This window comes from Vulpes lagopus, chromosome 7 (assembly GCF_018345385.1).
Source record: "Vulpes lagopus strain Blue_001 chromosome 7, ASM1834538v1, whole genome shotgun sequence".
Classification (NCBI taxonomy): Eukaryota; Metazoa; Chordata; class Mammalia; order Carnivora; family Canidae; genus Vulpes; species Vulpes lagopus.
In genome coordinates, this window is record NC_054830.1 from 69,649,188 (window position 1) to 69,662,122 (window position 12,935).

At 43.9% G+C, this 12,935-nt stretch overlaps 1 long non-coding RNA gene across 1 annotated transcript; it reads left to right on the forward strand.

Annotated features, from left to right (window-relative positions):
* The first annotated feature begins 2,823 nt into the window (after nucleotides 1-2,823).
* On the forward strand, nucleotides 2,824-9,176 carry LOC121495646. Its single transcript, XR_005989031.1, has 3 exons — nucleotides 2,824-2,914; nucleotides 7,010-7,114; nucleotides 9,066-9,176. It is a non-coding gene; the product is annotated as an uncharacterized LOC121495646 (long non-coding RNA).
* Nucleotides 9,177-12,935: the final 3,759 nt, after the last annotated feature.

The following is a 12,935-nucleotide window of genomic DNA, read 5'->3' on the forward strand; positions in this document are numbered from 1 at the left end:
TTCCTCCAAAACAGGGATTCTCTTCAGAGCACAATAACAAGAAACCTCGATGTGGAATCAGCAGGCATGGGTTTTAGTTCTCAACATTGACTGGATACATGTGCTCCTGGGTTGGTTGGTCTTCCAGCCTCAGTTTCTAGAATTCTGTGATGAGGCTGTCAAACTACTTCCCACCCTGATCATGAGGACTGAACAAAAGAATAGCCATCAGCAATAGAGTTCTGGGCAAACAGCAGACAGTAAGATGAGTAACAGTTGATCGAGAAAATGTGGGAACCATCTTGCCAGCCAAATGGAGAGTTCTCCTCTTCCTTCAAGAATTCCATCCCCCCGGGTGACTACCATTGCTTCAGTGTTAGGTTGGCACCTCCATCTATCCAGGCTATTGCAATCTGTACCCGCTCAGAAGAGCTGCGAGGAGGAAGGTCCTCTTCAGGCCCTCTCTGCTGGGGGTGCTGGGGGTGACTCCCTTGGGAGCTGCCACAGCCAGATGCCAGCAAGCATGATAGCTCTAGAAACATTTCCAACTGTAACATCTTTGATCATGGGGAATTCTCTAGACTCATGAAGAAACAAATCTTAACTGTGTTATAAGCATGCTTTCTTCCTCTAAGATCTCTGGAGAAAGAATTGTCTATTGCTGGGAGTCTTAACAAGACAAGTCCTAGCAGAAGGTCTGAGGGCGGGGCTCTGCTTATTGTTGCTGCAGAACAAATCACTCCAACACTTAGTGGCTTAAAATAACCGTGTTAGTATACTCACAGATTTTGTGGGTTGGGGATTTGGAGAAAGGACAGGCTTGACCCTGTTCCCCAATGTCTGAAGACTGAAATGGGAAAATTCAAAGGCTGGGGGTGACTCAGCAGCGAGGAACCGGAATCATCTGGAAGCATCTTCACTCACATGTCTGGCTGTCGGCAAGGACCTCAGCTGGTGTTATCAGCCAGAGAGCCTGCACATGTCCTGTCCCTGTGGCCTGGGCTTCCCCACAGCATGGTAGCCGCACGTCTCTTCAATGTCGGCTAAGGACTCCAAAAGCAAATGTCCCAGCTCCAAAGACAGAAGCCCATCTCCCTCTCCAGCCCCAACCGTTCATGACCTGGCCTCAGAAGTCACTCAGCCTTGCTTCTGCAGCATTCCGTTCTTTCTGAGCAAGTTCGGTGCCCTGCCCAAGATTCAAGGAGAGGGGAATTAGAGTCTACATCTTGATAGGAAAGTGGTAAGGTTCTAGAATAGCAAGGGAATGGGAAGTATTACTACTCCATTCTTAGAAAATACGTCACAGGTATTTCTCACATGGGCCCTTTACCTTCCCATCTGTATAATGTGGAGAGCTACAGATTGTGATGTCCTTGGCCTTCTCGTCTTCAAGCCCAAGGCTGGGTCAGCTCCATCGTTCCTTCATGATGTCCCCATTAAAATGATTTTGCAAGCAGCTTGGGAGCCAAAGCCATGACTTGTTCATCTGGAATCTCCCATCCACATGCTGCTCCTGGCACAGAGCAGAGCCCAGAAGTGGCTATTGAACTGGGATTATTCTAGAACATAATAATAATTTTAATAAACACTTAATAGGGCTTCTAAGGTGCCAGGTACTGCTTCTAAAAGTGCTAAGTGCTTTAGAGATATTAACTCACTTAATTCTTCAGGGTATTTTTAGGAGGTAGGGACGAGTGTGTAGCCCCCATTTTGCAGACAAGAAAGCTGAGGCACAGGCTTTGCCCACAATCGCTCAGCTAACAAGCAGCAAAGCCAAGATTTGAAATCGACAGCCTGATTCCTAGAGTTTGTACTCTTAAGCACTATGCCACACTGCCTCCCAAGGGGTGGGAAGCCCTTGTCAACCAGACAGGCTGTTAAAGCTTCCATGTCAATCTGCCACCTCCTTGCACATATGCAAGTGCTTGCCCTTTCCAGGTGTCCATGCGATCATCAGGTAATGCAAAGGGACTAGATTTCTACGGACCTTCCAGGCCTGCTACACATGCTGTGTCTCCACAAGTGGATGAAGCCAAAGCCCAACCTTTTATGATACAAGCTTTTATGGTCCTCCAGAAAGAGCTTAATGGGGCCTTTACAAAGGTTATTGAGGACCCAAAGTCCCCCGATAAAAATCTTGTAAGCCAGAATACAGCACTCATTTCAGGGCATTCATCCTAGGAATGTATGCTGAGCACCAACTCGTGCCAGATGCCATGTTAGCCCGCGGATATCACAGGGAATCAAGATACGCAGGCCCTCCCTCAAGCAGCTAATGGTGCTCGGGGGGCTAGGGGAGTGACCTGACCAGAACACAGAACCAGAAATTACAAGGGAATAGGGAGATGAGTGTGATACCGGGGGTGCCATGAGCGAGCCTAGCCACGGGACCCGCCTTTGAGAGGAAGATAAAATATTGCATGATTCTCATTTTGTGATCCTGGCCAGCTGAGACTCTTTTCTGGGACTGCTCAGAGCTCTGCAGGAGAGGCAATCTGCTGAGACACGATGTTCTAGTCCACACTGTCTTTTCTTGACATCAAATGCTTGCCTGACCTACACTCATTGCTCCAGTGGGCTTTTGGAACTCCTACTAGGCCAGCAAAAGGAATGAGGGCACATGACCACAGGACCCCAGAGTGCCATTTTGACCCCCTTTTAATGTTGATAGCGCAAAAAACCAGCATGACGAGGAAGAGCCTGGCAGACGGATGGCAGCGTGTCTCCACCCAGACAGGCCATTGCCAGATGCCTTTCCACTTAGAAAGGGACTGAAGGAGGAGCAAGGCCTGACAAGGTGGGCCGGCATTGGGGAAGCAACAGGCCAGGAAGAGACTACAAATTGGATCCCTCCGGCCCGGGCTGCCTGCAGCCGGTTCTGACGCCTGAACTGACTGCCCCATCAACAGCCAGCACAGGGGAGAGCTGGTGAAAGGTAAATGCCTTCCATTTGTTCCGCTCAGCAGTGCTATTAGTAGCACACGGAAAGAATTTGGGTGTCAGATTTTTATCCCGAAAGCCTCACTTAGATAGCAGGGTATTTTGCTTACATAGCAATCTGCTTCTGATAGGATTTCCCTCCCGTTTGTTCAAACTCCCCTGCTCCATGCCTCCCAAGAGCAAAGCTTTGATTTCTTTTTTCTGCACCCCTTCTCTCTTCCACCTTTACAAGGATGACCGACCGCGACCATTTTCTGACTCCTACTGGGTAGAGGCAACTCCTACTAGGTTGAGGCGCCTCCTCCACCCTTGGGATTTCTTGTCAACCCTCCTGAGACCAGGATCATCACCATCTCCCCTCACGGGCAAGGCCGTGGGGCTCAGAGAAGCAAAGTCACTGATGCAGGTTCTCACAGGAGGGACCAACCCCACTCCACTGCCCCAACCCCCCGGAAGTGCTGCAGAGACCCTGAGTCACTGGGACCTGGTGGCACCTGAGTGGCTCCAGTTTATCATTCTTACTCACTACAGATGTGTCAGCATAGGCTTGGAGACGTTTTCAAGCAGTTTTGTAGCTTTCATAAAACATGCTGCATTTTCTCTGAGAAGGTGATTTTTCCAAGTTTAACACAGAGTCAGAGTTTTATTGTTATTTAATAAGTAGCAGGGGTTTTAGTTATCCTCTTGTCTTATTCGGCATCACGGAGAACTTGCTACATCTACTTCAAGGGAATAAAATGATACCAGAATAGATTTATGGAAAATGAAAACAGGAACTGGCAAACTCAATGCTATTTCACAATTATTTGCTAAAGGAGTTTGCAACACTTGGATTTAGTTGCTTTTCTCTCTCTCTCTTTTTTCTGTGCTGTTTCAAATGAACTAATCTGAATATAAAACATTTTGAACTTGCTGGAATGCCACATGCCTAGCCTGGAGGTGGAGGAGGAGAACCCTCCGAAAAATCCAAATATTGATTTGCATTTCATATGAGACCTGCTCCGCTCCCATTTCCCCTAAATTGGGAAGCTGATTTCTCTGTAACCTCAAATGAGCTTGAGCTGCCTCTTTAGAGAACAGAAAGAACAATATCCCCTTTAAAAAGAAGCTGCTCCCGCTGTGGTGTAGGGGCCACCGATGTGCTCTCTGGTCCAACGACAAAGGCTGGTGAGCCTTTGAAACATCTCTGAACCTCAGCCATAGCTGTGTCTGAATCCTCACGCCTTTACCAGAAAGGCTGCAGAGAGGCTGATCTCTCCCATGTAAGTGAGACAAGTTCGTGAAAGAGTTTTAAGTTTTGCACAATCTAGTGAATGGAGTGATCCCTGGAGCCATCCCCACAATCATGATCCAGAATATAACTTAATGTACAGGCATGAGCCTAACTGCACCTGCCATGCTTACATGAAATACTTTCCACAGAGCTACCTCTGATCTGGTTCCGACAAATGTATAATCTATGGTTAAGACTACATGTTTATGAGTGATTCCAGGAGTTTGTGATGATTCAGTCAAGGGCTTGGCTTAAACTGACCTTTGGTACTAAAGGCGGAAAAAAAAAAAAAAGACTTGCTTTGTCATTCATTCATTCATTCATTCAACAAACCTTGAGTGCCTTTTACAAGGAAGCTCAAACAGAAGCCTTCTGATAAGGAAGAATTTAAGCCTTTTAGAAGCACAATTTACACAGGCTTTCCATATGTTAAATATTCATTTACCAAAGATGGGTGGGAAATTGCCCTGCAACCTGCTAAGGTCATAGAAAGGTGAGCCACTCACTTAGAAATCATTTGACCTTACTTAAAGTAGGTCCCAGAGATTCCCCTCATTCCTTGTGGGACCATCTGATACAGTTTAAAATGGTCAAGCTTATTTTAAATTTGTGCCCTACCTTCATCTAGGACTCATCCCTTTCCAGGTAGATTTTCTCCAGTCTTTTGGAAGCAGGAAGACTGTACGATTACAGCCGGGAGTGGAAGGCAGGACCTCAAACACACACACAGGCTTTTTCTGGTGAGGGTTCCCAGGAGTCTATGACCCACCTCCTTTGCAATGGCCTGAGATCCCTGGAGAGTCTCAGCTGGTCCTTTGGGGCTTGAATCTTCTTAAAAGATTAGTTTCTACCAGCCTGCCACCCTGACTCTTTCCACCACAGCCTGTATAAGCCAGGCCTTTTTAGGGGTATTTGATGGATCTCTGGGGCCACAAGAGGCTTCCTTTCATCACCTGGGCTTCTCCCCTCTCCTCTCTGCTTCCAGAGTGCAGGTGGAGATTCACAGGAGGGACTGCCCGGCAAGCAAGTGCTGAGGTGTCCTGTTCCTTAGACACAGGTTTCCTAAGGTCTGGGGCAGGGGAAGCTCTTCCCTGAAAGGACACTGAGAGCTGGGATAACCAGGACATAAAGAGGGTGCACCATATTCTAAGCTTTAGCAGGAGATGGTGGGGTACAGAAGAAAAAGCACAGACTCTTTGGGGTTGTACTGAGGTGCTTGTACAAGCTTGTCATTTCAGCACAAGCTACTTAGCCTCTGTCCTCTCATCTGCAGGAGGGGCATGACAGTAATAACCCTTAAAGATTTACTAGGAAGACTAAATGAAGAAACTATTGTCTGCAAAGTAACGAGCACTACAACTGTGCAGAATAGCAGGCCTAGAAATCTCAGTTAACACCATGGCCCTAAAGGGGCAGAACATTTCTCCTTATACCCTTCTACATTGTTCGGGCTGGTCCAATAATCAAATTGACATAAGACAGATTAACAAGACACAAACAAATTTCATCCATACAAAAGCCCCATAAAGACATGAGTCCCCAAAGAGCAACCAAGTAACTGAGGCTTATAGAACATCCTAAGGCAAGAAAGGGGTACTGGGGCTGGAGTCAAAGGGGAGGAAGGCCGTTCACAAGAAGGGAGAGATGTTTGGAAAACACAGTCACCCTGTCATGCAGGTAAATTTCATAGTGAAAGAGGTATCTATGGTAATGACTCTCTTCCTGACACACGCTCCCTTTCCAACGTGAATTTAGGCAGTCAATGGGAAGGAAAAGAGCTTTCCCTGAATCTGCTGGGTTTTAATTGCCTTTAGCTCAAATAATATTTATATCAAACATATTTTGGGATAGCAAAATCAGCTCCCTTTTATCCTATTACAGCCTCATAAATACAAATGCTAGGTTGAGGCAGCATGAGCTGCTAGTATCTTCCAAAGCAATGGTGACAATGGGGGGTGAGCCCACTGCCCCACAAACGTCCGGCTCTGGCCTTTTCCTGTACCCTCTGTCTGTTTTCTCCAACCCCAAAGCTTGTTCTAGGCACCATCTACCTCCCCCATCAAGAATCCCCTCCTTATCTTCATTCTGGCATCCCTACCAAGTCCATGTTCAAAGGTTATAGGACAAGATCCTCCACTGCTGTCCTCAATGAGTCATCCTCATTTCTCCCTGTGGGTGCCCAAGCCCAGGGCCATGTTGTCTCCCTACTGTGCTACAATACTGCCCCTTCTCTGGCCTCCCTGCCTCTGATCCTTCTCCCTCCCGCATCCCCCACCTCCACACCCCCCAGACCTGAACAAGCCTCCTATGTGTAACCTCTGGAATGAGGTGCACAAGCTGTGGGTGTTCAAGCCTATCCACTGAATACAGAAAGACAAATGTTGGCACCTTCTGTTCTATCTCATTCGTTTTCATTTCTATTTTTGAGTATTTTCTACTTCAGGCTAACATTTACCGAGCACTCACTCTGCAGAGCCCCATTGTATTTACTCTACACCCTCATCACAGCCGCCCTGGGCCATCATCATATTTTAGAGACAGGGAAACTGAGGCACAGCTATGCACAGTAACTCGCCTGTGGTTGTACAGCCAATAAGTGACGGAACTTGTGCTTGTAGAAGTAGTCATATACGATAACACATGTGGTTATTTTATAAATAAATAGAGATGTACAAATAGGGCAGAATGCTTGAAAAAAATTTTTTATTTTTGCTATGATTGTACAATTTTTAAAGTTTTAGATTAATCTATACTCTTTACCTTGACCTTCCAGTTGTATTGTATCTGACTACTGCCTACCTGCACTCTTCTTTCTAGGGACTTCCCTCCCAATACAGAAGCACAAGGCTTCCAGTGTCCAGGTGTTCGCAAATGCTCTCATCTCTGACCACAACACCCTTTCCTCGGGACCTGTTAGCACAGGTGAGGTTTGAACAGCATGCTTTAATGGGAAACTCAGTATTGTCTAGAAGACACCTTTCAGGTGATCTGACTCTGATTCTATGGGAGCTATTTTACAACTTTTGGAAATTGTAGATGAATGATAGCAATGTGAAATAATTCTTGTTTATAGATATGTAAATCATGTCCTATCCACAGAGGTTCCACTGGCTTTTCTCTTCACTGTGAAAGAAGCTGGTTTTACCTCTATTTGCACATTCATTTTAATATTCCTTACCTAGACATGTACCAGTTTCTTTGGATTCTCCCAGTTTTAACACCTGCCTGGTTCTCTCAGTGATTAATGAGTGAAATGAAATTTTGAGCACATGTCTATTTTTTACCTGTATGGGCTTCATGATACTATCCTTGTTTAAATGATCATTAGCAAAAGTGAGTTTTGACCCAGAGCCCATGCTCTTTGGTCTCATCCTGTTCATACAACCAACTGTCACTTAATATCTACCTAATACCAGGCCCTGTGTTGGGAGCTAGGGATCAGCAATAAGTGAAATATGGTTCCTACCACCTAGTGACTCCAGGTCAGAGTAATGGGAGAGGAAAAACAAACCCAGAAACTGTGGTATCAAAGTGAGGAGTCCCTACCCTCAGTTGGGAATATGGAGAAAGTTTCCTGAGAATTCAGGTAATAATTAATGATAAGATAATCCCATTACAACATATACTAAAATTCTACCCAAAAAGCACTGGATTAAATAAAATTTTATGGTGACTCTTACTTAAATGAAGTGAGTAAACCTTGGCCACATTTGGTTTCTCATGAGATACGTTAGCAATGATATTTGGCCTACGCTGCATTTTAAATAATAATGTACTGCTTTTGAAAGAATATAGTTCAATATTTCCAAATCCCATGTACAGAACTAATTGGAGTTATTCAAACAATAATCATCAAACAGCCATCTCCATGAAAAGAAAAACACAAAGCTACACAACAATGGGACATATAGCTTTCTTGACACCAGGCCAAAAGAATGCAAGCATGTGTGGATTTGAAATTAGAACTAAGACATATATATATCCAGCTGCACTTTGGGTTGCTTATCTGCATACAAACTCGTCTCTCCACCAAGTCAACTAATTTTATTCATCTTCATTCCAAGTGCCATACCCAATCACTTATTTGTTCATTCATCCATCATCCATTAATCCATGATTCATCCTAAAATCTGAATGCTGTTTGGGTCTACAGAAGCTTGAGGGGGTAGATGATGAAAAAAACCTCAGTTCTTGTCTTCAAAAGACTCATAGTCTTATGAACAGGGATGGAGGCAGGGCCCACATATAAATACCCATAATGCAAAGTAATTGTGTTATCATATAGATTATATTGAGAGGGACATGAGAGTATATGGGACAGTGATAACTTTGGTATGGGCAAGCAGAAAAACGTCTACCACAGGACAGACACAAGGCAAGGCTGGACCAGATACATCTGACACGTAAACTTATTCCCACTTTCAGGAGCATGTGCATCAAGAACATGTTAAAGTTCAATTTTCAGGGGCTCCTGGGTGGCTCAGTCAATTGAGCAGCTGCCTTCGGATCAGGTCGTGATCCTGGGGTCTTGGGATCAAGCCCTGCATTGTCTCCCTGCTCAGCGAGGGGTCTACTTCCAGCCCCCCACCCCCACTAGTGCTTTCTCTCTCTCTCTCAAATAAAAAAATATATTTAAAAAGTACAATTTTCAAAAAGCTAAAAGCATTACTTTCCTGCAAATATAAAACAGTGTCAAAGATTTCATTCAACTCCTTAATTAATAAGACATTAAAATCAGTTCAAATGAGAATTTAACAAATGTAAGAATAAGACTCCAGATTGGATACAAACCTGGATAATGTCTCGCAGGGCAAAACACAATAACCTTCAGTTTATTGAAAGAGAATCTTGACCACACTGCACTTATCTCTAGGTTCAGCAAGCTGGGCTTCAGACTCCACTAAACATCTGCCTGCCTCAAGGTGTGTGGACTCCTCCAGTTGAGCCTGAGATGATCCTGGCAGGGAAACTGAGTGGATGACAAATGGTCTTAACCATTCTTGTTCTTTGGGTTCTTTCTTCCAAGGTTCTACTTGAAGGATATAATAAAAGTTTACAGGAAAGAAATATTCAGGCATTTGGTATTTATAAAGGGGAACACATCATATTTTAAGGCCCACAGGGTCAAATATTAACTATAACTTGGAAATAGGCATTACATATTGGATGTTCTTCTAGTGCAGTTCTGGGCTCTCAGCTTCAGTTGGCTTTCCATTGACTGGGCTATTGTAAATTCTATAGGGGTTGAAGTTAACTTGCAAGATTTTCTTTTTTCTTTTCTTTCTTTCTCTCTTCCTTTCTTTTTTCTTTTCCTTTTTCTTTTTGTTGAGTAGAGATGCAAAATTTCTGACTATGACTATATTGAGCTTGTGTGATTTATGCTACAATGACCTCAATGGGATTCATTTCAATGGCAGTGAGTTTACCTGGTTTGGGGTTTTTCCATGTCAATTGTAGCAGCAGTGGTGGGACCAACAGAATGAGTTGATTTGCCAAATCATACTCCCCCTCCCCAGAGCTTTGAGAAGATTCAACCAGCATGGAATAAGAAAGAGCCTGGTGTTTAAAAAAAAAAAAAAAAACAAAGAGAAGTTTGTTATAATAGACAAGTAGTTTAGGGCATGGGAACGATGGGGCAAAGTAGTATGAAGAAGTTGTGGGTTGTGTTCAGAAGCATGCAGATTCTGAATCCTGGGCCTGAATGAAAGGCAAGGGATCAAGAGTGAGACATGGTCTATCATTCACATTAGCAGGACTGCTCTGAAAGATTGGAGTCAGGACACTCGACAAGGGCATGAGGATTATTCTCAGCTAGATTATGAGGGCTTAGGTATTTTAGAGAAATATTGAAGGAGGAGAACTCATAGAGTCAATAACAATTCACTTGAGAAAAGATGAGAATCTCTCAGTTTCTAAATCTGAGTGTCTGAGAGGAAGGTGGTGCCATATTTTTTTCAAAAAATAAAAGCAAGTTTAGGAAAATGGGTTAAAGATGAAAAATGTGGTCCCAGATATAGTGAGCACTGGTAAGGTACTGAGAAATCCCAGGAAACTACAGAGACTCAGAAGGCCCATGAGTCTTTGTTGTCCATGATGGGCTTGTCTTGGAATAACATGTGCTCTAGAAAGTATTTATAGAAGAAACACAATCCAAGGCTCATGTCACAATCCTGGCAGAATGTGAAGCTTCCACTGTCCTTTTGGTCAATTATTTATGAGGATTTGAGTACCTGCCCTGTGTCAAGCTTGGGCTGGGATGCAGAGGCTACTCATTCTCCCTGTCCTGTGAGAGTTCATAGTATCTGAGAAATGAGTAATAGCAGATAACACTGAGAGGCAGGGAGGGGACTAGAGCGACACAAAGAGAAGCCCACCCTTCTCCTGACCATAGGCATCCACTCTCCAGGGGCACAAGGTCAGATGGCCACAGGGTTTATGTGCTGCCTTCCTCTGATATGAGAAGTCACTCACAGGAGGAAGGGGAGAAAGTAACTAAAAATAAAGTGGTTTCTGATTTGAGTACATTGCGACATTCTTTGGGTCATTTTAAGGAACAAGTCCCTGTGTTCTTGCAGGAAGAACTTGGAAATCAGCAGCCATAGATGATTTGAGTTACAAAATGTTTAAGGCCTGAACCGGGCTTCTAGAAATCCTTCAGACATTGCTTCTCCCTAAAGGGGAGAGAAAACTTAATTTCCCTTTTCTCTTCTCTTTCTCCCGCCATCTCCCTCCCTTTTCTCTCTCATCACCCCTGCACCCTACCTCTCTCCCCCTCCCTTCCACCCAACCCATACCTCTTTCTTTCTGGAACACAGGTGGTAGGAAATAAACTGATTTGATCCCTTTACTCCTGAGAGCATAATATCACCAAAAGTACAGTTTCAGGTACAAGGTCTCAAGACTTTTAAAAGCTGCATATCTTTTCCAGAAGTCCTTATTGGAGGGAGGTGAGGCTTTCCAATTATCCTTCTCAATCTCCCAAAGACTACCTTGTCTGTGAAGCCTCCCAATTAGACATGGTCCTCCATCCTTAAAGCTCATCTAGCACTTGACCTGCATCTCTCTCTCTTTTCTGTTTCTTATAATAACAACCTACACAGACAGTGAGTTTCATCATGGCAGCCCTAATACCTAGCACAGTTCCAGAAACACAGCAACTGCTCCATAGTCTTTGATAGATGAGGGAATTTATCATTGACTCCTCAGCACTTGTCACAGTGCTGACCACCTAGTAGGCTCCCAATGGCTCCCAAATGAAATCATAAACATGAACTCAGCTCGTCTAACAGGTATTAGGGATTCAATGACTGCTTACTGTATGGTTTCCTTTTCTTCCCCACTCTACCTCCAACCCGAGCCTAGTCTCGCATTTTGTTCCCAGTTAGTCCTGGCCATGGATTGAAAACCATTATTTTAATGAGAAACTCTCTGTACTTTGCAACTTTCATATAAACCTAAAATTATTCCACAATATGAATTAATTTTAAAATTAAATTTGTTCTTCCTTTGGAAATTTTCTTCTCCCAGCTAACCACCAGAACACTTGGGAAGTTTTTTTTTATAGCTCTTTTCATTGAGAACTCTGCTTTTTATTTAACAATTTACATGTACATGTGAAAAGCCATTTATATAGCATTCATCCTGTGCCAAGAACCATTCTGGGTTCTTAATAAATATAACTCGTTGAATTCTCAGAACAACCCTGTAGTAGTAGTATTCTCTTCTTACAAAAGAAAAATGGAAGCATGGAGAGGTTAGGTAAGAGGCATCAGGAGGGACCAGGCAGCATAAAGTATGGTCATCTTAGGATGTTATTCTTTTCCCGGGACTTCTTTCCTCATGAGCTGAGACATGATCTCAGTCCATTCAACCTGAATAATGCAGTATAGGAGGTTCCATCATGGGAGATGGGCAAAAGCCATATCACACAGCTCAGAAAGAAAGGCTACCATGTATGCTCTCCCTGCACATTTCGTGGAAGAAAGAATGATCTCTCTTTCCATCAGTCTGCACCCAAAGCCAACTTCATGTCCATTCTCAGCTGCTGAGTTGAGCCAAAGACTAGCCCAGCTGACAGTCAAGTCACTGCTTTATTCTTGTTGGGATGAGCATGAGCCTAATGCATCTTCACACTACATATATTGTGTTTTGTGCTTTTCTAATCCATTCCCAAATGTTTTAAATATTCCCTTTATGCTGACCACTGTCCCCAGTTTCTGCCTGCAGACTCCTCTTCGGAGATCTGGCCCTGTGTGCTCCTGCCTTGCTCTGCAGCTGAGATTGCCATCCCTTGGGTCACCCAACCTGCCTTTCTGGCCTTATCTTCCACTTCCTGTGCTGACCCAATTTCCTACTACATCCTCCCACCAGTAAGGTTCAGATTCTTCTAACTCTTTTCGGTCCACAGCCTGGTTCTTTCTTTCCCTCTTCCTGAAAAAAAAAAAAAAAAAAACGAAAACAAAAAACACCTGGTTTATACTAATCCATGGTCCATCTGGTAGATTCCTATCTATATTTTATAACTCATCCCAAATATCTCCCCTTCTTAGAAACTTCGCTTGACATTACTAGATTGCAGAGAAATTACTTCTGGGGCCACACACTGACCATCAAGGCCATGAATGCCACAGGCCTCCAAGTCTGGCCTAACATGAATCTACACAACTTTCCTCAGGATTTTATTTTTTTAAATTAACAAACACAAATTGAACTGCACAGATCTTAAGTGTATAATTAGAGGAGT